A 24,581-nucleotide genomic window follows, 5' to 3' on the forward strand; every position below is an offset into this window, starting at 1 on the left:
CCATGTAGCAAAGTTTGCAAATACAACTCAAAAGATAATTGCAATGCTCAAACAAACTTTTACATGTAAAGATAATGAAGTCATTTTGCCTATTTACAAGGCCTTGATAAGACCTCACTTGAACTATTGTACGTAAGCCTGGTCTCCTGGTTTCTGTTCTGATACAGTGGAGAAAGTGCAAAGGAGATGTTAAAAATTATATCAGGCTTGTGGAATACTGATTATGAAGAATTTTTAAAACTGGTCCCACTGTTAACTAATTATCAACAAAATATCAGCAAATAAGTTAAATAATATTAATTATTTTCATATTATTCTTATGTTGTAAATGAAAGCTGTTAAAAAACTACACGTGAACTGTCAACACATAAGCCTTTCTACCTGTCTAAGGTTAGGTAAGCTGAGAAGCTGATTGAGGGACTAAAAATGTTGAAAATATGGACTAACAACCATAAAATATCACTATCCTTAATAGGAACATGCCTGATAAGTGAAATTAGGGACTAACCTGAGAGTTGTGCACTGACCAAATCTCATGTCATACTGGGCAAAACATTACACCTAAATAGCCTGTCGGTCCTCCTCTAGCACAAATAAGCCTGTGCACTGCAAGGCATTGATTCTACCAGATGCCGATGAGTTTCCAGATGTAATTCCAACCATGCCTACTGCAGCATTGTCCACAACTGTGCCTTAAATATCAGATTTGACTAGTAGCTCAACAGCAACCCAGAGAGATTCAATCAGATTTAAATCTGGGGACCTTGGGGAGGGGGGGGCAACTGGATGGTTCCAAACTTAGATGAGTGTTTGGAACCTCGAGCCATGTCTGGGTGGTTAGAGCCCAGTAGGCCAGTGCATTGTTCTGTTGAAAAAGACTATTGGCTGTAGGATGTTCAAAGGCCATAAAAGTGTGTAGGTGATCAGCTAGCACATTCTAGTAGATAGCAGCATTCAAGGATATCTCCAGGCACATTAAGCAAGCTAATGTGTCACAATAAAATGCTCACCAAACCATAACAGAGCCAACCTAGCACGAAGGAGCCATGGGCTTATGCTGTCAATACCACACCTGCTAGCTCGGTACAACTGACAACAGGATTCATCAGACCACACAACTCTGGTCCATTCTGCAAAGGTCCAGTACCAGGTGAGGTGGAATGCCTGATCACAAGCTGTCAACAGTGGCACACAATTAGGGTGTCAGCTCCCGTAGCCCTTGGTACAGTGTACCATTTGCTTGCTGACGCTGCTCGAACCTCCAACATTGAAACTGGATATGATCTGTGCTGCCATTGCTCTGCGGTTGGTCTGTATAAGCCTGGACAGTCTACCCTGGTCATCAATGGCGTGTGGTCAGCTACCACTTGCTCGCTGGTATGTCCATTAGTGGTATACTCGCACTACACCCTTGATACAGTTTCCCTCGAGAACCCTAGGGTTCTTACCACTTGGCCAACAAAATGACCCATCTGTCTTGTGCCGATAATACGTCCACAACCAAAGTCGTAAAGGTCGCCACATTTATCCATGTTTGTCAATTGTGATACACTGCTGGGAACCCCCAATGCCTGCCTATTTATTGCCTGTGTTTAGTTTGGATATGTTTCACTCTGCACAGGAGATGCCAGTGTCAACTTCCCATCACCTCTATCTCCAATGTTTTGTTCAGTGAGTGTAATTGACTTTCTTGATCCATTGCAAGGGAATTTGCAATGGCTGCAGGATTATGCTAAGCAGAAAATATGATTAAATGCAATTCATATAACTGTTTATTTTCAGTGTTTACTTTTTTTTTGTTCTGATTTTTTTTCTTGGTAATCCTATACATGAGGTTATTTGACCTGCACTACATACTGTAGATGGGCAGAAAGTTCACAAGAAAGAAGAAATCGCTTAACATTGTAAAATGTGTTACTGAAAGATATCTTGCTGAGCAGAGTTAAAATTCACATGTTCAAGAGTTGTTTCAGGCATGAATGATGTGTAAGAATCATTTAACAAGATAATATGGCAAAGAAATTGCCTGACTGCCTGAGTATCACAGTTACTCAGGCAGTCAGTTAAACACAACAGCTGCAGTTAGCCAGGCTTCTTTGGAGTTCCAAAAACAATTTATATAAAAATCCATTATTTCACTGAATATTTAAATAAACTTTTTTTATATTATATTAAAAACAAATGGAATGATTTTTAGGGTAGATGAATTTCAATGTTCACTATGAAACCACCATCCTGCTTACTGGAAGCCTGATGTTGTTATTATTATTATTCAGGCCTCCATGGAGTCAAAAGACTCATCGTGGGAGGTCCTTCCTAAGAACATAAAGTCTATCAAGACTCATTGAGGGGAGGTCCCCCCCACCCCCAAGAAACACAAAGTCTATCATACCACTCTTTAAACTCATTGACCGTTCTCACTCCCACCATGCCATCAGGCAATGCATTCCACGGTTCAACCACCCTCCACGCAAAGAAACCACTCCTTAACCTCTTGCTCACAGTTTCCTTTCGTAACTTCCAGGGATGGCCTCTTGTCATCACTCCTTCCAGCTGTTCAACCAAGCGAAAGAACTCCCCAGTGTCAACCCTGTAACCACCTCTCAACAGTTTAATGTTGAAAAACTTCCATGTTTCATCTCCAGGCAGAGTTTCTGAATTATCTGTCAACCCACCCACACTATGTACTAAAGGTTTCATGGGCAAAGTTACATAAAAAAGGTGTGTGTGTGTGTGTGTGTGTGTGAGTGTGAGAGAGAGAGAGAGAGAGAGAGAGAGAGAGAGAGAGAGAGTTAGTAGATATACAAATGTGGCACTGTTGTGTTACTGGTCTAAACTTTTGTTTTCATGATCTGAAATGCTAAACATGTCCTTGAAAACACTGAGAGCAATATCAAAGGGCATCAAAAGCCTAACTGTAAACCAGAACATCAAGTTTTTTGTTGATAATTACTTGTGTATCAGTCATTGAAGACTTTAAATGAGTTGATTTGTGTAGAGTAGCAAACTAATAAAGCTCTCCCTGAAAACAGAATAGAGTGAGTTCTTATATTGTCTGATTCAACAGCCCATTATTTTGATAATAAACAATCATGTATACTTCATATTTATAAATTTAGGGACACAAAAACACAAGTGTTGAACAGATTATTTTATTAATTATTAATAAAATAAAACTTGATGTTTCGACCTCTGTATCGAGGTCATCATCGGAAGGATACAAGCGTATAAGGAACCAAGCTAATGCTCTAGCCCTGTATACTGGTAAACTAAATCTACGCAGTTAATTAATCCTTTTCCCTAGCCTGATCTCTAGTAATAAAAAATATAAATAAATAAATAAAAATAAAATTAAAAAATTAAAATTAAAAATTTTTTTTTTTAAATTAAAAAAAAAATAAATACAACTACAATAAACTGCTCAAGTCCTCATGTATTAATATTCTGCTGGATTTGTACAGTTCTGATTGTTATAATATGATTTCCTTCAGTTGCTGTTGAATGTTACAAACACTTTTTTGAGCAAACATTTTTGTTGAGATTTGGGTTGTGTTTGAGCATTTCACGATTTTTTAAATTTTCTCTCTCATTGGAAAAATACCAAGTCCCTACACTACACCAAAACCTGGTGCAGTGTAGGGACTTGGTATTTTTCCAATCAATTCTGTGGTATGTTTGGAGTGCATGGTAAAGGCCGGTTTTTCCAAAATGGAGGTATTTAATGTGTCGTTTATGTTCGTCTTGTCTGATTGGGATAGTTCGCCCTGTTTCCCCTATGTATGATATGTTACATGTGCATTGTATTTTGTATACCCCTGGGTGAGCTAGGTGTGGAAGAGGATCTTTAGAACTGAGTAGGTGTCTTTAACTTATTTGGGGATTTAAAGGTGGTTTTAATGTTGTATTTGCGTAGTGTTCTGTCTATTTTTTCAGAAATGCCTCTAACATAAGGAATGGCAATAGCATTCCTGAAATCTTTTTTGTTCTTACTGGTATCTTTGTGGAGGATCTTGTGAATAGTTTTTTTACTGTATCCATTTTTTTTATAAATGTTTGGTTGATAATTTTGTATTCCTGGTTTAGAGCTCTGTGTTTAAGGCTGCTTATGACCCCTAGTTTTTGTGTTGGGTAGTGGTAATAATTTTTGTGTATGTATTGGCCTGTTTGTGTGTGTGTGTGTGTAGGTTTGCAGTAAACTGAGAAGGAGAGACAGCCAGAGGGAAGATGTGTGACAAGTGTGTCTAGGAACGGCAGAGAGTTGTTTTTTCCATTTCAATGGTGAATTGGATACGTTTGTGTTGTTTAGGTGGCTAAGGAATGTATTTAGAACTTCGCAGCCGTATGGCCAAATGGCGGTTTGAACAGATGCTTAAATAATGCAGTATCTGAATGTGTTCCAAGAGTTCAAAGAGCAAATAGGATGGAAGTGAAATTGATGTGCACACTTATCAAGCAAGAGATCCATAAGAAGCATAAGGTGTGAAATATTGTGAGAACAAGTGTAAGAAGAGTTAGGAAATATATAAACCACAGGCTAGAAAAGTTATGAGTATTGTACAGAAGGCAAAGTCAGTGCATGCTAAGGCAACCTAAAAGAATTTTATTATTATGCCGCAAGTAACAAAAAGAATGAATGTCGAAAAAATACTTTCGTGCTTTAGTAAATATCCTAGACAGTATCCTTATGTCAAGAACATATGACTGACTGATAAATAATGGACCCTGCCTTTAATGGGCAGGCAGTGCACAACATACATTCTCTCCCTGTCAAGTCAACCCTACTTTCCACAGATGCGACCTGTTTCCACAGAAGTGGCTTTGACAAACAAAGATATTTCTAAATTGAAGGAAATGCCAATTAGACCCACTAGGTAGTAGATAACCTTCATCATCATGTGAAATACAACAGTTGGCTTATTGGGGATCTGAAGTGGTGAGTGTCATGTCATCAGAGCAAGGATTTCAGTTTCTGTCACCACTTTTCTACATGCAGTGTAAGTGATATCCTTCAAGGGCATGCCAAACATAGAGACCTAAAACATCTTCCATTTCGAGGGTAGTACATCAGTAAAAACAGTAGTAACACATGCTGGCCACCAGATAGTGCATAGGTCCATACCTGTCAGTAACAAGTCAGGAGGCTTCCAGGTCAACTGGTGTATGATTCTACTACTATAGACTCTACCAGACCCTGCCTGAAGAGATGCCCTGTCATGGCCACTTTATAGCAAGGAGACTGGTCACTGCATGCAATAAATGCAAAACAGTTATCAGCAGATCAAAATATGATTCATAAAGGCCAACAGCAGATACCTACCTCCAGCCCACGTGTTCTGGTCTCTCACTAATGCCACTAGGTGTGACTTCTGCTCACCTGCATGCCCACATCTTTCTGACCCTAATGACAGAACTGTTACAGCACTTAAAGATAACGTTGATCTCTGGGTATCACTCGTTTCCTTTCTGTGGTCTGACATGCTTCTGCTCCTCTGATCTAAACACCTGCTCTAAAGCAAATCACCTTCTACTATACCAAAATCTGTGCACCATATGCCTTGTGGTTTTTGAGCAAAAAGACACCAGAAGAATACTAACTTGGAAATTAAAGTCTTCTGCTGATGCCATCTCACTAGTTGTACTTAAACACTGTGCTCCAGACCTAACACCTGTACTATATTATCTCTACAATCTTTAATGCCTAGCTAATAGCTATTGAAAAGTGTGGAAACAATCATATCCAATCATATCAAATGGCCATTCCTGAGTCCTCTCCACAATAATGAAGAAAGTCAACAGTCCATTTCTCCACTACCTAGAGCCCCACCAATAAATCAGCAACCACCAGTATGGATACTGCCATTCAAAGTACACAGGTGACCTCTTAGCCTACACCCACCTATCATTAGAAAGTGCAGTATAAAGGTGTGAAAAAACATGTTACTCTTGACATTTCCAGAGCTATTCGTCAAAACTGATATCAATGTCTGCTAAACAAATTGTAACCTTTTGGTATACCTACCAACTTCTGTAATTGGGTTGTCAGTTTTCTCTCTCTCCCCCCCCACCTCTGGTTGTTCAATGCATACCATGGTAGATGGCTCTCTCTCTCTCTCTCTTTGAGCTTCACCATTAACGCAGAAATGCCTCAGGGCTGTTCTATCACCTACCTTCTTCCTCTTGTACCAGCTCTCAATCACCACAAATTCTATTCACATCTTCACTGATGATAATACTCTCCTGCTAATTTGACAAACCATGTAGTGCTTGGTTTGTAAGATGAATAGGAGTGCCATACACACTGACTGGCAAACATTGCTTCAGCAGGTAAGGAAAATCTGGTCACATGCACTACCAGTGAAACACAGTCTTACCATTTCTCTTGCAAAATTGTTCATCAAACTCATCTACCAATACACTCAGTAACACACAAATCACCAAACAGGATCAAATCTCTATGCTTGGACAAGCATTTACCTGCAACCTCTCCTGGCATGATCACATCAATAATATTCTCAGCATCCAGAATTCTAGTCACTTTCTTCTGCTCAAGATTTTATTTTATAACCACCTAGCTAAACTCTATACAAGTTTTAATTCCATACAAATCCCAAATCTGCTATCCTTAGAATACTACTCACATGCTTGGAGTGGCACATGTAAAATCACCCTTAACATTCCCAATGCTGTCCAGAGAAGATCAATTCAGCTCACAGATAATCCCTCCCTTACAGACTAAGTTCAATCTATCTCAGAGATGCAATGTTTCAGCATCATTTCTTTTCAGTTATTCTCATGATCACTGATCCACTAAAATGGCAATTATCATGCCAATACTTTCTGTTGGGCCTGTTAAAACAAAAAACAGCTGCTAAGTATCCCTTTTCAATGCAACTGCAGATGCAGCACTGAACCTTCTCCTCTCTTCTTTCATTCTACCTGCCTTGCCTCTGTCTTGTGGAACAAGCATCCTCATTAAGTATTCACAAACAATTACAGCCTGCAACTGTTCAAGAAAAATGTAAATAAGCCTCTTCTTTCTCAATCTCCACTTGCATCCCATGCATTGCGATGATGTGCGTTATAGGTTCTTCGACCTCTCATGCACGAGATCAATATATACAAATATAAAAGGGAAAAAAAAGGGTGCTCACTTTGCTAAGATCTATCAATTTTAGACAGGTTGTAGTTGTGAGAGTACCTATTCGGTTTTAAGGGCTGTGCTGTGTTGGAGACACAGCACAGATGCCATACAACTGGGCTGGATTATGGGTAAAATTGCATATGTGTAAGTGCCTTCCTGTACATGTGATTTTCAATAAACAGAAAAGAATAATGAACTGAAGAGAGGCAGTTCTTAGCTTGTTTTTAATAGAGAAGTACATTTCTGGATGATGGCTGTGTAAATGAACAAACAGCAAAAAAATAAAAAATTTTTAAAAAATTGCATAAGTAAATGGTTGATTTATGTTTAACTAATAGTATGTTGGGGCAGGCTTGCATAAGACAATTGTTACATTCAAGATATTTGCAAGCCAATTGTTAAACTGACAATGAATATAAACCATATATCTGCATGCACTTCAATCCACAATGAGTAGTGAGATTTGGGCAATAAGTAGTATATATGATCTAATTATCTAAAATAATTATTTCACCGCTCTTTGTACTCCTTTTCCATACACAGTAGCCTGTGTAGGGATTATCTCTGTTAGCAATTTTACAGGAATATTATTTTTCAACAAACACCCACTTAATTTTTTCTGGGCTTCTTCTTAAGGTAATGACACTGCCATTCTCAACATCTGTGAAAGATATATTGTTTCTAGAATTGTCATAAAGGATCATGACAATTCTAGGTTATTACTCTAGAACTATAATTCTCACAAAGGAAGAACCTACCACCTTTTTTTTTTTTTTTTTTTAAGTGAGTCAAATTTCAAATCCTATCACATGCAAATATTCAGTGTCTGCATGCATCTAGTAATAAAAGGTGGGACATTCTGAATGTTTTGCACTGTACTCAATGTCAAGATACCACATTCAGCTGAACTAACAGACTTCCGTGGAATGATAGCTGGGTGTCATATCAGTGGTCTGTCTGTGACATTTCTACCTGTCTCAGTATGCCAAGATTCACTGTTGCTTATGTCATTTAAAGATGGAAAGTTGATGGTGCTCCTACAGCAGGAAAGTGCCCTGGAAAGCCACCGACACTCACTGGCAGAGAGCAACAAGCTGTGTCTCAGATTGTTCGAGCATCGCTCACATCATCGGACCTCGGAGTCAACCTGGAAAATGCTGCAGGGACATCTGTCAGCACTAGAACTGTCCACAAAAAGTTGCATACCTTCGGTTACGAAAGCAGAGCTGCTACAAACAAGCCACACATTACCCCTCCTCAATGCTAAACACTATTTGGACAGGTATCTTTCATACCATTCCTGGACCATAGATGATTGGAAAAGGGTTCTGTGGAGCAATGAATCACACTTTCAAATGTTTCACTCTGATGGTTGTGTTTGGATCTGGAAATAACCTGGGGAATGCTTCTAGCAAGACTGCATCATGCCAATGGTCTAGTTTGGTGGATGCTTGATAATGGTATAAAGGTGTTTCACAGTTGGATGGGACTTGGTCCACTGGTGAACGTGCCCAAAAAATTATGTCTGATGGCTACCTGGACATCCTGGACAACTTCATGCTTTCGACATTGTGAAAATACTTGCATGTTTCAGCACAACAATGCTCCTATGCCATACTGCACTGCGTGTTCAAGGCTGGTTTCCATAAAATAACGCTGAAGTGTTGGACTGGCTAGCTTAGTCCAGACCTCAACCCCCATCGAACATTTTTAGAATGAATTAGAATACCGAATTCGCTCCAGACCACAGTAGTCAGCATAAGCAGTGGGTAGTGGCCTTGCATGAGGAAGGGAAGAATATTCCTGTTGTGATGCATCAGAACTGGTTGAAAGCATGCCTTGAAGGAACAGCTGCTGCTGTCAGGCCAAAGATGGTCCCACTCAGTACTAAAATGCATTTATCATATAAATGCATTTTAATTGCATTTATATGATAAATGGAATATCATTGGATTCAGTGAAGTAAGAAGGAAAGGGGGAAACATGCACATACAATGGCCATATGCTCTACACCTATAGAAACACAAAAAACAATAGAAACAGTTGGCTTCCTAATTCACAAAGAATATAACAGATAATAAGTATATCTGATAAGGAATATCAGATAGAATAGCTCAACTAATTCTGAAAATAAATTCAAGATATAAAATCAAAATCATTCAAATACATGTACTAACAACAAACCATGAAGACAATGAAATAGAAGAATTTTATAAAAAACTGGAAGACCTCATGCACAAAGAAAAAAACTCATTACACCTTAATCGTAGGTGACAAACTCAAAATTAGGAATAAAATCAAATGCACAAGAACTTCCAACAGGGAAATTTGGACTAGAAGACAGGAATGAAAGTGGAGAAAGTTTAGTCGAATTTGCAATCAAAAATCAAGTTTAAAATAGCCAACACCTTCTTTAAGAGAATACCTCAACAAAAGATGGACATGAAAAGCACTCAATGATATAAGAAAAAATGAAAAAGATTACATCCTAACTAACAGAATGAGTATAATCTTAAATAAATTCAACACAGGAAACGACCATAGAATACTAAGAGGAAGAATAAGTATAAAAGTATAAACAAGAGTAGAAAGGAGAAAACTTATACAAAAGACAGCAGATGACTCCATAACAAATGAAGTGTTTGAACAAAATAGAAACATCTATCAAACAGAAGGATGTTGGATAAATATCCAATATTGGAAGGATATTGGAAGCAAAAGAAGAAAAATATTTAAATACTCTAAACCAAGATATTATAGATATAATCATAAAACAGCTTAAATACGATAAAAATAACTAGAGAAAAATAGCAGAACTAAACAAAAGAAACTCTGAACCTAATCGAAAAAAGAAGAACCTTGAAGCAAAATGTAATTCAGATAGAAAGGGAAAAACTAAACAAAACCATCGAAAAGAGAATAATAAAAGAAATAAGAGAATGAAACTAAAAGAAACTATTGAAGAAAATAAAAGCATCAAAACTACTATTAGAATATTACATGAAGGAAAAGCACATATAATGAACAGTAAATTGATTCAGGAAAGACATAAAAATAAGAGAAATAATCAAGAAATCAACAGTAATTTATACAGCTCTAAATAGCCCAATCAGGACATTGAAATCCACTATGACAAGGAAGTAACATCGATGTTGATTGAAGAAATAGAAAAAGCTTTAAAAGAAATGCCAAATAATAAAAGCCTGGGACCAGATAAAATTACAGCAGATATGATAAGGCATGGAGGAAGAGAATTACTAAAAAAAAGGTTCAAATACTTTTTAATAAATGCTCGACAGAATCTAAAATCCCAGATGACTGGAACAAAGCACAAACACAGCCTTAATATACAAAAAAGGAGATCATACAGATCTAAAAAAATTACAGAACAATCAGCCTGCTTTTCACATATGTATAAACTACGCACCAAAATACTAAACCAATAGGATGAAAAACAAATTAGAGTTCTTGCAAAAAGACCAAGCAAGATTCAGAAGTGGATATTCAACTAATGACCACCTCCAAACTATTAATTAATAGAAAAAAAAAAAGAATGAATGCAATATACCATTTTGTATCGCATTCATTGATTATGAAAAAGCATTTGATACAACAAAAAGAACAGTAATAATAAAGACACTAAATAACCACATACATACAACTGATACAACATATATCAGAATGCAACAACATAAATTAAATAATCTAAAAGCAAAAATTAAAATAGACAGAGGAATAAGACAAGGTGATACAATGCCACCAATATTATTTAATGCTTGCCTACAAGAAATATTTAAAAATCTAAACTGGAAAAAAAAAAAAAGGTATCAGAATAAATGGTCAATCTCTAAGCAATTTAAGATTAGCAGATGACATCATTCTACTTGCCAAAACATCTGAAAAGCTAAAAGAAATTATTAAAGAATTAAGAACAGAAAGCAACAAGTCTGGTCTCAACATAAATACTGATAAAACTAAAATAATGCACAACAAAAATACAAACCCACAGCCAAAACATAGAAATAAATAATACAGAAATGGAAAATGTAAATAAATTCAAATATGATCAAATAATTAGAATAAAGATAGAAATTGGAAACATGAAGTAAAACGAAGAATAAACCAAGGATGGAGAGAATTTGGAAAATACAATACATTTTTTAAAGAAAACATATTTATCTGTCTAAAAAGACAAGCATATGAACAATACATCATACCAGCTATGACATATGGGGCAGAAACTTAGAGCATCACAAGAATAGTGGAAAGCAAATTAGGAGCTGCACAGAGAAACATGGAAAGATCAATGTTAGACATAAAAATAATAGATAAATTAAAAAAACATAGATATTAGGAAAAAAAAAACAGGACTGAAAAACATCATTAAAGAAATAAAAATGAAAAAATGGACACTGGCAGGACACATCACAAGATAGGGAGACAACCACTGGACAAAAAATTGTACAGAATGGCAAACACAAAAAGGTTCAAGAAGACCTAGCAGACTATCAGCAAGGTGGAGAGATGAACTATATCATTCAATTTGAAACGACTGGAGATTATGGGCCAGAGACAGAGAAATGTGAAAAAATATGGAAGAGATCATCATCCAACAGTGGATGGATAAGGATTGATGATGATAATGATGAGTATACAAATGCTAGTTGATTCACATGAGTTTTGAACACATTGTTCAGTGGCTCAATGTATCCTCCCACGTTTCACAGAAAATATCTGCTATCTCTACATTCCCCATAGTCTGCAAGATTTCTAAGCCATTCAAAAAGTGATTGTAAGTATGGATTCAGCAACTGTTTAAATCAAAAAGTGATCTCCTTTGATCCAAATGCCATTGAAAAGTTTGGAGAATCTTTCCCCAAACTTTTCAAGAGCAGCTTAAGTGGCTGCTCTTGATAACACTACAAACTCTAATAAGGTTTTGTACCAAGCCCTAAATAGTCATGCATCATATACTCTGTCTTCTGTGACTAAGATGCAAGTTTTATGTATGGATACATGTTAAGCAAAAAGATGGATTTCTCATTATCATCCTTTATCATCTCCTTTCTCTTTATCCACCATTTCAAAGTTATGTTCTTCCATCTACTCTCTTCCTTCTAATACAATCAACAAACTTCTAATACAATCAGCAAAATTCAATATAGTTTTGCCAACACAGGCAGTGGCATTTGTACATTTGAACAATCTGATGTTTCATGTGAGAGATTGCAAAATCCAGAATACTGTTTTGGTTTGTTTGCTTTTTTTCAGCCACTGAATTGAGGTTCTTATCCCATTCAGTTACATTCATCTGCCATCTTTGCTGCTCTCCAAATTTTCAACATCATACTGAACTCTTTGAATTTCTATTTCGGAAGCTTAATGATCTGCAATCCAACTCCCCAACAGTCAAGTAACCTTCCTAGGCGACTTCTATCCAATTGGCTTCCCTTTTCCAGTTCCATCAACCATGTTGAGAAATGTTAAAAGATCTGCAGCCGGCAAATACTGTAGTGTAAATCATCCAGCCATCAACCAGATCTCTCTCCAATCTCAAAATTCCATCTTTACTTAGCCAATTCTCCATCCAAGTATATTTTAGAAGTCATCTCTCCTCTTTGTAACTCAGATTATGATCTTGTGCAAGTTTCTTCTCCTTCTGAACACTTTTTCCCTCAGCCATTCTTAACCTTGTGCTCTTTTGATACTACAAGAGAAACAAGTGGGTCAGTTCAGTCATACTCACTATCCAAGCTATGATTAATCAACACATGCAACATAAGCAGTCCAAGAAAAAAATAAATAATAAATAAATTCAGTAAGCGTATGAGATAAGAACTCTGGCCCATTCTCTGTTCATACTTTAGCATCCAACAAATGCAAAACAACCATCCAAAAATCAAAATCTGATTTCGAAAAAAAAAAATAAAAATAAAATGCAGAAAACTTGCACCTTATATAAATGATAGTTTTGTCCTGGTCTCATACCACTAGGCACTACTATTGCTAATCTATGCTATTACCTACCTCCACTCTCACTCCTCCCCCCAAGATGACACTGCTATAACAGCTTCTAAATGTAACTTCTGCCATCATTTCCCTTCCTGCACAGACAACCAAAGCAAATCCCTGTTTGGACATTCCATACAAACAGTACACTACATGCTTTCTGCAATCTTTTACCCAGAAACACCTCAGAAGAATACTAAATAAACTCTAGATATTCAAGTCTCCTCGACCTGATGGCATCTGATCATTTATACTCAACAGTTGTCTGCAGAATCTTACATTTATTCTACATCTTACTCTTTTATACTTAACTAGCATCTATTCCATGGCATGGAAACCCATATTCAACCCATTTCAAGAGTCATAAAAGTCTGCTGTCAAAGGGATCGTCACTCTTACCTCAATCCTCTCTAAAATAATGACAAAGATAATCAACAGTCAAATATGTCACTACCTGCAGGTTGACCAATTAATCACTACCACCAGTATGGACTTTGTTGCTCTAAATCATTGAAAAATCTCCAACCTCTGGGGACACAAAGACATGTAAAGGTTTTGAGAAACTGGTGCGCTTGGTTCTTGACATAGCCAGAGCATTTCATAACATTAACATCAATGCCTGATCAGTAAACTGCCATCCCAAAGAATAGCAATTTGCTGATCAGGTGAGTTGTCTACCTTCTGTTCTCTGTAATTAAGTAGCAAGTATCATGCTGATGTGGCTGGATTCTCTTTTCACTTCTTTATTGATGTAGGAGAGTCTTGAGGTTCAATTCTATCATCTACCCCTTTTTCCTATATGTAAATAATCTTCACTGACAAGTAACCCTGTTCATAGTTTTGCTATTGATAGTACACTCCATTCCTCCTTAATCATTTGAAAAATTTTGCAGTGCAGAAATATATCTAGTGTTGACAGTACCTAAAACAAACATTACAGCCATTCTTCATTGGTCGTAATATGTTTTATAATGTAGCCATCTTCAGTGTAACAAGCTGGTCATCTTTGGTACTACCAAAAATACAGCCTTGCTTTGTTTCTTGCAAAACAGATCTCAACTCAGCTTCACTTATCTTTCATAATATACAACTCACCAAACAGGATCAGATCGTTCTTTCAGAAATGAGATTTACCTCTTAACATTTTCTGACAAATTCATCAGAATCTAAAAATTGCATCATTTTCCACTAGAGACTACTTTTCATCCATCCAACCACTCTAACTCTATATAACCACATAATCACAAATCCCCCCCCCACACACACACACACAATAAAAAAAATGTAAACAAAATAAAAAAATGCACTATCTGAATAGGGGAGAGGTTCAGATCATCCATAATCCACTCTGTCACAGATTCACTTAAACTTTAGTCTCATGGACAGCACTAGTAAAGCCTTGTGTCTTTTCTACAGGTACCCTGGTCACATGACACATTAGGTTCCAGACCATCATATAGCAAATTTCTGCCTTTTTCTTTTTCCACTTATAGATCCATGTAATGGTTTAATAAGATTTTGAACAGTCATACATGTGTTGTAAATGATATAAATCAAGCATCTATTTACATTAAATATGTAATGAAAAGTTTAGAATTTTTGCAAACAAAAGTTATTCTGAATAGCATGGTTTAATGGAACATGCCGACCAGTTTGGTCCTCAACCACACAGTTAAATTTTTTCCATTTTCACCAATAAGATTGTCATGTTTATGGATAACTGTAGCATTAACTACTGTAGCACTTTTTACTTCGCTAGGAAAATTATCTTTGTTTGTGTCTACTATTCTTACAGTAAGTTTAAATTGTGGCCTATCACAGTGTTCAATACACCATCATCACTAAATTTAATCATTTTAATATTAGTATGCAATGTAATAGGTTTATGCTTCTTTTAATCACAAGCAACTGCGCACTCTTACTTTGCATTTTATCAGCTATTATTAACACCATAAAATAAAATAATCATTATACGCAGTTTATGATTCACAGTGAACACAAAGCGTTCCCAACAACTACAGCTGGCAGCATTTCAAAAAACATCAATAGATTCGTTCTCCAATAATCATTGTCCACACATGGTACTATTCCTGAAAATTCTGCAACATCTTGTGTTTAGGATTGATATATTATAGTGTCCAAATGCAACTATGTGTAATTAAACTGATTCATAATAAGCTGCATAAATCTAAAATGAGGAGCTTCAGGATCCAAAACAAAGAATAGTTACTTCACCTCAATGGCCTGTGTCATAAGATGGTTAATTCTATTTGCATAGTATGATAAAAAACAAATCACGAAGAAAATCTTGCCGCCTCCATATGAGACCACCTAACTTCATTTGTAATGAATAGACCTTATGATGGTTAGTTGCTTACATCCTAGACAGATGTTTCACATCACTTGCAATAATTATGTCTGATACCATACATTACCAGTATTATTATAATTCAATTAGAGAAGTAAGGAAGAAAACCACATGTCAGTCAGTATTGTCTTACTATACAAGAAAGACCTGGCAATTAAATTTTCAAATGTTACAATAGTTTAAAACTAATGTAACTTAACTGATATCTTTATAACTGTACATAGCCAGCCTGATTGGCTGAATGGTAAGCGTATCTGCTCTCCAGCCTAAAGGATGCAGGTTCGAATCCCGTCATGGGCATGGATGTTTGCGATTGTCTGTGAAAATACTAGTGGTGGTAGGCAGTAGATGGCATTGGTGTAGTTGCGTTTCATTATAGTTTGAGGATTGAGTGGTGGAGACAGAGTTATAGAGTAAGCCCTCCCTCGATGAGTCTTTGGACTTCGTAGAGGTGTCATGTAATAATAATAATAATAATATAGTTAGAGGAGAATAACTAGACTTAATAGGCCATTCAATTTTTATGCACAGAGTAAATAAACAAATTTTGAGCAATACGGATAATTTAACACTATTTTCATGAAATGGAAAGACCCTCTGCCTCTGTTAGGTTTAATTAATAGTGCTCCCATATTTATTGTGTAATTATTAATTTCAGGATATGTTGCAAAATCAGTTTAACAAAGGGTTGCAGAACACATCTATCATTTTTCATTTATTCAGTTGAAACATAAATGAACAACACATGTATTCTGGTACAATAAATGTCTGCAAGACTCACCAATGCTAATCACTTAATGGAATGCTTTTGTTATAGTTTTTAGAACTTAAAGTATCCTAGCTGTCATACTTCAGGAAACAGTATTCATAGGTATATTAATTTCAGGTATTTATTTTCAGAAATAAGTAAAGAAGAATTAGAAATCAGCCTGAAAGAAACAAGAAACGGAAAATCACCTGGAGAAGATAAGCTAGGTTAAGAACTATATAAATACGCAGGAAAAAGATTCAAAGAAAGACTCTTATTATTTTTAAATAAAATTTATTCAACTGGTATCCCTCCATTAGAATGGAAAAAAGCAATTGATTCTTATCTTTAAAAAAGGTAATAGAGATGACCATAAAAACTATAGAGGTATCAGTATACTAAATTCCTGTTACAAAATATATAGCAGAATCTTAAATAGCAAACTATAAATATTCCGAAAACTTTATTTTAGAAGTATAAAATGGATTTAGAAAAGGAAGATCATGTATAGACCCAGCCTTTTGCCTAAAATTAATAATAGAGAAAAGAAGAGAATACAATTTAGAAACACATATTGCATTTATTGACTTTGAAAAAGCATTTGACAAAGTTAAAAAAAACATATTATTTAACATATTAAAAGAAAGACAAATACCAAATAATATCCTAAAAGCTATCATAAGTATATACGAAAATAATCAAATACAAATAAGATTAAATCACGAGCTATCATATACAAGAGAGATAAACCAAGGAGTCCGACAGAGATGTCCCCTCTCAGCAACTCTTTTTAATATTTACTTAAATGAAATAATAATAAAATGGAATAAAAATTTCCATCAAGGTATTAAACTTTCTCCTACAATGAACACTCTCCTTTTTGCCGATAACCAAATAATAATTACAAATTCTGAAGATAACTTACAGAAAGCTATTTTAGATCTAAATGAGATAGCCAAAGATTATGGTATGATAATATCAACAGAAAAATCAAAAACGATGGCCTTTAAAGGACAAGATCCAGCAAGAACTAAAATATTAATAGATAACAAAATCTTAGAACAGGTGAATATATTTAACTACCTAGGATGTATGATCACATGAAAATGAAAAAGGTATAAACGTAAAAATTGCAAAATATTTAAACCAAACCTAGTTCAAAAACAAACCAGACTAAAAGTACTTTGAACAATAAAACAAAAACACAAAGATTAATAACAGCTGAAATGAAGTTTATGAGAAAAACTGCAAAGTATACTCTATTTAATCACAAAAGAAACGAAGAAATTATGAAAAAATTAAACCAAGAATCAGTAATAGAAAAAATTTAAAAAATATAAACATAAATGAATGGAGCATGTTCAAAGAATGAAAACAGAAAGATCACCAAAACAAGCTTTAAAGTACAAGCCATTAGGAAAAAGAAAACCAGGACGTCCTCTTAAACGATGACTTCTAAGGCCGGAACAGGCCATGCTAGGCATAAATCCTTGATATGCATGATGATGATGATTTATTTTCAGATTTCATTAGACAATTCCATATCAAAATATTCCTGTTCACTGTATGTTCTGTATACTCATGAAAAGGTTATTCACTTAGTTACATAGTACAGTATGTTATACTCGACAATAAATTGTATTCTTGTTTTAATTCTATACTCAAGGTGTAAGCATAAGCATGAAGCAACTTAACGATTATGATTAGTTCAATGGTTTTAATTCACAACACAAGAATAAGTATGTGAACAACAACAATTAATTAACAGTAGCACCAATTTAAAACATTTTAACAGACAACACAAGGAACTAGTCTTAACTGGTGCCATCTACTGTTGGTTAAAGGGAGAGTTAACAAATATTAATTTCATCTTAACATGACTGTCTCTCAGATTTCTGGTAAACTGATACAGCCATACTATTTGAGATTAATGTTATAAAACTGCAGCAGCTTTAAAACATTGTAAATCTATCATGTATTTAGTACCAATGGGCTAAGGACTAGTTAACCTACTCTTCCTCACCATGGAACTTTTAAGTCACCTCAGGCCTCAAATAAACAATATGAAGTCTCACAAGGTGCGGAAAAAAGAAAGCAAAAAACTAACAGCTCGACATTCAGAAACATCAATGTCATGACAGAGTGAGATTAGACACATTATTATTATTACTACTACCCAAGACCTCATGAGTCAAAGACTCATCTGGGAGGTCCATTTATCACACACATCTCATCATACCGTGCTTTGAACACATTCAAATTGCCTGCAGACATCACACTCTCAGGCAGGGCATTCCAATCATTTACAACTCTGCACGAAAAAAACCTGCCTCTCACTCCCCTACTCACACCTTCTTTATACAGTTTCCAGGGATGACCTCTGGTTCTCTCCTGATCTCCCACTATTCTCTGTAGAACTTTTCCGGCATTGATCCTATAACCCTTTACCAACTTGTAGGTCTCTATCATATCTACCCTCTTCCTCCTGTCCACCAGACTATGCAAATTGCATCTTCTCAATCTTTCCTCATACTCGACATTCCAGAGGTCAGAAATTACCTTAGTCAGTCACCTTTGGACCCTTTCCAACATCTCTTCATCCTTCTGAAAACCAGGTGATGACCAAATATGGGCACAACAGTCCATGTGTGGCCTAATCAAAGCCTTATACACTGGAACAAGAATCTCCCAACTTCTACACGTCAGTGTCCTCCGCATCATTCCCAGAAGCCTTTGTGTTGTCTTCACAATTTTGGCTATGTGTCCCCTAAATTTCAGATCCTTATCCACTATCACCCCCAGATCTCTTATTTCTTCCACCACCAACAATATATCCTCACCAAGCATAAATTCTGCATCCCATCTTTTTTTCCAAATTTTAAAACCTTACATTTTGCAACATTGAACTCACATCCCCATCCCCATTTCTGTGCCCAATCACTCAATTTATTCAAGTCTTCCTGCAAGGTCACAACATCCTCACTACACTTCATGGTTCGTCCCAACTTTGCATCATCATCATCTGCAAACAACTGAATATCTCCATCCAAATCTTCACCTATATCATTAACATACAAGTTAAACAGTAATAGCCCTAAAACAGATCCCTAAGGCACTCCGCTAGTGACTTTCCTTTTCATCAACATCGTTACCCCATACACAATATGTTAATACCTATCAGACAGCCAATCTCCAATCCAACGCACCAATCTAATATCCAACCCCATCCGCTCCAGTTTGACTATCAATTTATCATGAGGTACTTTATCAAAAGCCTTTGCGAAATCCAAGTATATCACTGTTTTTCCTTCTCCTCTGTCCAAGGAAGCAGTCACTTATAATAAGTAAGTAGATTACTAAAACATGACCTCCCTTTAGCAAATCCATGCTGTCCATCAAAGATGATACCATTGTTGTCAACCCAACTCTGGATCTTAGTTCTCACAAGTTTCTCCAACAACTTAACCACAACACCTGACACACAGATAGGCCTATGGTTTAATGCTTGAGTTCGATCACCTCCTTTATGAAGTAGCACAATCTTGCCCTCCTTCCACTCCTTAGGTACTGAGTGCAAGACTCGTATTAAAAAAATATGTCAGGACAGGTGTCAACTCCCTGGCACATTCCTTCAGAACACGTGACGATATATTATCAAGTCCCACAGCCTTATTAACATCTAGTTTACTCAACTCCTCATACACCTTTTGCTCACTTACAATCAGTCCCTCCTCCCCATCATCTACTGCTCTCAATCTCTCCATGAAGTAACATTCACAAGACTGACAGACCTGTATGAACTGCTCATTAAGTATCTTCACCACACATTCCGCAACAGCTGTCTTTATACCATTTTCTCCAATCAATGTCATCCTTCCATAATCATTCTTTCTTTTGCTGGCTACATATCGAAAGAACTCCTTAGAATTCTTTTGTCTTCATTAGCCAACTGCTGTTCATACCTCTCTTTAGCTACCCTCACCAACCAAGGTCACCCTCCTTGTCTGGTCTTTGTAGACCTCATGGAATTGGTTATTTCCACTTCGCTTATGCTGCCTCCACAATGCCCTCTTTCTCTGTATCGCATGCTTAATCTCTTTATTCATCCATCTCACACCTACTTTATTTAACCTTCGCACCCTTGGAATATATTTAGACATTGCTTCTACTAGATAATTTTTGAAAATCCCTAAGCTGCATTGATCTCTTTTCTAGCTAACTCCTCATTCCATGCTACACCCACAAAGCTGTCTTTTGAGCTCTTCATAATCACCCCCCCCCCCTTGTAGCTCCACATATACCCTTTTCTCACAGAGGTCCTCACACTGCTGGCAACCACCCAGGTAATCACTTCATGGTCACTTTCACCAATTGGTGGATGATTTGACACCTCATTTATAATTACATCCTCTGATGAGATGACCAAATCCATGACCCTCAATCCTCGTGTGCCCTCTTTTACATACTGTCTGATGTAGTTATCCCTCAAAAACTCAAGAAATCATTTTCTTTACTTCCAGTTGCTATCTCATCATTCCAGTCTATATTGCCATAATTAAAATCACCCATAATGATCACCCTTTTCTTATTTTCTTGGCTAATTTGATTATACATTTCATTATCACCACCACCTACATTTCCTGGTCTATAACAACATCCAACCAAGTATTTGATTCCATTCACCTCTATCTCACACCATACTGCCTCAAAACCACTTGCACTATTTCCCTCTTGCATCTCTACTTTGTATGGACATAACTCTTTCTCTATCATTAATAGCACTTCCCCCCTCCCTTTTTTACCCCTTCTATCCTCACAAAACACATCATACTTGTATCGTTATAGGCATTTCCCAGCGAGTATCAGCCACCGTGTGCTGTAATGGTAAAATCAAGCTGTTTTTGAAGAGAAAACGAAAAAATGCATTTTTTGACTTTTTGCTGTTTGCCCTGGTGAAAACAACGGGGCATTGTTTAACCAGATGACGTCCCCAGCCAGCATGAAATTCTATGATGTTGTACCATCATTTTATTTGTGGTTAAAGCTGATCAGAATATAATTTGGTCAGCTAAATCCCAGTCCATCCTCGTTTGTTCAGTATTCAGGTAGATACCTAACAGGATGCACCAAGAGAATGTGAGGATTGGACATTAGGTCAGAAACCCTGGTCAGTTCTCCGCATTCCTTTCAAGGCTATGCTTCTCTCAGTTATACAGTTTTGACCCTTAAGCACCCCACTAGCAGATATTAGTTGGGGGAGGGGAAAAGTGTGTCTGTATAGCTCTGTGGAAATGATGTTTGCTCCAATAGCACCAGGTCACTAAAAGAAATAGTTTTAAGTGCAATTCTAGTCATCAACTAGAAGAATTTATTATAAGCTTTCTTTCAGATTGTTCCTAAATTAATCTACCTCTGGCAAAGGTGAGTAGGATTTTTTCTTCCAGATTTTTAACTGCACAAATCAAGAAAATTGACAATAAACCTAACCCCCCCCCACACACACACCAAAATAAAAAAAAAAACACTGGAAAATTTTCCAAATATCTTTTCCTAATTAAAATTCATTTTTTTTAATTTATATTGTGTCATGTCTTCTATTTCTATACTATTTATGAATTAGCGGTCACATAAGGTGGGAATACCCTATAGCTTTCAGGAATCACTGCCGCTGTGAACTCAAGGTGAACGAAGTAGGGCTCGGGGGGGCTAAGCGCTACTTCGTTTGCCCAAGTCAAGCTAGAGGAGATCACAGGTATCATGTATAATGTCATGTCGACTATCTAGAGATGATTTCCAAATGTACAGTCTTCTGGGTGGAAATTTAAACCAGGTGTTTACAATTGTTAGATCTTCTTCCTGAGAGAACTGGACAAGGCGATCTCCTTGTTCATTTGTGGTGCCTAAGACATACTCCCCAACAATTTCTCCATCACCCCCTTAAGCATTAAAGTTACCCTTCATTATGTTTATCTCATGTTTCTTTGTTAGGTTTTTAATCTCTTTTAAGTGTTCATTAAACTCTTCAACTTCTTCACTTTTGTCCGCTGAAAAAGTTTAAGGGAAATCCTGTGCATAAGATTGGATGATATTTATATCAACAGGATTTCCCTTAAACTGTAATAGAATTATCCTTTCAGAAAATGGGATCCAATTTATTACTGATTTATTGATTTCTTCATCTACTATTACAGCTACACCATGTCGAATGTTTGTTCTTATCATTCCCAGAGTAATACATTGTCATATTATCTTGTTGACACTTTCCAGAACCTGGCCATCTTGTCTCACAAATTCCCAAAATCCGGATGCCCAGTCTCTTCATTTCTCTTGTGGCATTTCTTAATTTACCAACTTCATATAGAGTTCAAGGCGATGTGATCTCCCCAAATCTATTTACCAGCACTTTAGAATATATTTTGAAAAAAATAGACCTAAATGGAGGAATAAGCATAGATGGTGAAAAACTACAAATCCTTATGTTTGCCGATGATCTGGTACTGATATCCAACAACCCAAAAGACCTAGAAGAAATGAGTGAAAAATATACACAAACAGCAGTAAGATAGGCTTAGAAATGAATCTAGAAAAAACGAAATGGATCAAAAACATCTACACAAGTGACAGTCACCTATATATTGATAACATCCCTATAAAACAAGCTGACTCCTACAATTACTTAGGAATTACTAAAATTGAATAACGATTTATCTGAAGAACTAGTAAAAAGAAAGGAAGCTGCATGGCTAGCAATCAACAGACTAAAAGAAATACTTACTGATCCAAATCTTGACAACTCTGCAAAGGCAAAACTATTTAATAGTGACATTGTTCCATCACTCACATAAGGATCAGAAACTTGGAACATGACAAGAAAAGAAGAAGACACTCTCAGAATAACTCAGCGTGCAATAGAACGCGGGATTTGTAACATCAGAAAAATGGAACATGTTAGAAACACGGAACTAAGAAAGAGATCAGGCATAAAAGATGTGGTAACTGCAGTATATGAAAGCAAGATGAGATGGGCATGTCACATAGCCAGACTCAGGGATAACAGATGTACATATAGAATACTCAACTGGCAACCAAGAATAAAGAGAAAGCAGGAAAACTACCTACAAGATGGGAAGATCCACTAGTGAAATCTATGGGTATAACACGAAAGAGAAAGGATCAAGATCGAGATTGTTGGAGGCATCTTTGTGACCTGCACTCATGGAGAAATCCTGAGTGAAACACAGGTCCATAAAGGTAATATAGAGTTCTGACATTCCAAGTTGCAATTTTAAAAGTGGACACTATTTTGGGCCTGGTGATTCTTCACGTCCCTGTTCCATTTAGGTGATGCCGGAACTTGGGGCCTGTTGTAAGAGTTTGCGCCATGGTCTTACCAATGAAAGCTTTTATGTGTAAATTTCACCAAATAAACATTTGAACATTTAGATTTCATTTCTACAAAACATCAACACCCTGCATCCTTGTATCAAGTTCACACTAGAAAAAGAATCATCAGAAGGTATTTCCTTTCTTGATGTACACATCCAGCATAAACAAGATGGATCCATTTCCACTTCTGTCTACTGAAAACCAACTTTTTGAGGTCATTATATCCATAATACATTAGCTCACCATCCATCTCAAAAATATGGCATCATAAAATCTTTAGTATCCAGGGTGCACAAGATTTGTTCTTCTGAAGAATTTCTAAAACAAGAATTGGAAATTATAAAAGAAACAGCATTACTAAATGGATATAATCCAATAACAACAACAAAAAAAAAATAATAATTAACCACTCTTCTACAAATCAACCCAGACAAAAAGATGCTTACAGGACTCCTATACCGTATATTAAAGGCATCTCTGAATGTTTGGCAAAACTTATGAAAAAATATCAACTCACTGCTACCTATAAACCCATCAACCAAATTTACAACTTGCTACCTTCTCCAAAAGACAAACTCCCATCAATGATGCTACCTGATGTATATGAAGTACCATGTACATGTAACTTGTCTTACTATGGACTAACAAGAAGATCTATAAATAAACATATATATGAATATCAAGACTGCATCCATCCTATCAAACCTCACAAATCTGGCCTTGTACAACATGGAATCAAAAACGCTGAACACAAGATATAATGGCAAAACGCTAAGATACTACATAGATCCATATATAAACATGAACTTTTATATAAAGAAAGGGCTGAAGCCCATCTTCATAGACCTAATCTCAATCAAAACGACTGTCTCACTATTCCAAAAGTTTGGGAAATTGTTATCCTGATTTGTATTAAATAATTTAGCTGT

General features: G+C 36.3%; 1 protein-coding gene across 1 annotated transcript in view; it reads right to left on the reverse strand.

Annotated features, from left to right (window-relative positions):
* The window catches only part of Sas10 (UTP3 small subunit processome component Sas10), a 226,779-nt gene that overhangs the window by 166,561 nt on the left and 35,637 nt on the right, over window positions 1-24,581 (reverse strand). The gene's annotated exons all lie outside the window — the stretch shown is intronic.

The sequence above is a fragment of the Typopeltis vanoorti genome, chromosome 6 (genome assembly GCF_054136105.1).
Source record: "Typopeltis vanoorti isolate ZY-2024b chromosome 6, IOZ_Tvanoo_1.0, whole genome shotgun sequence".
Taxonomy (NCBI): domain Eukaryota; kingdom Metazoa; phylum Arthropoda; class Arachnida; order Uropygi; family Thelyphonidae; genus Typopeltis; species Typopeltis vanoorti.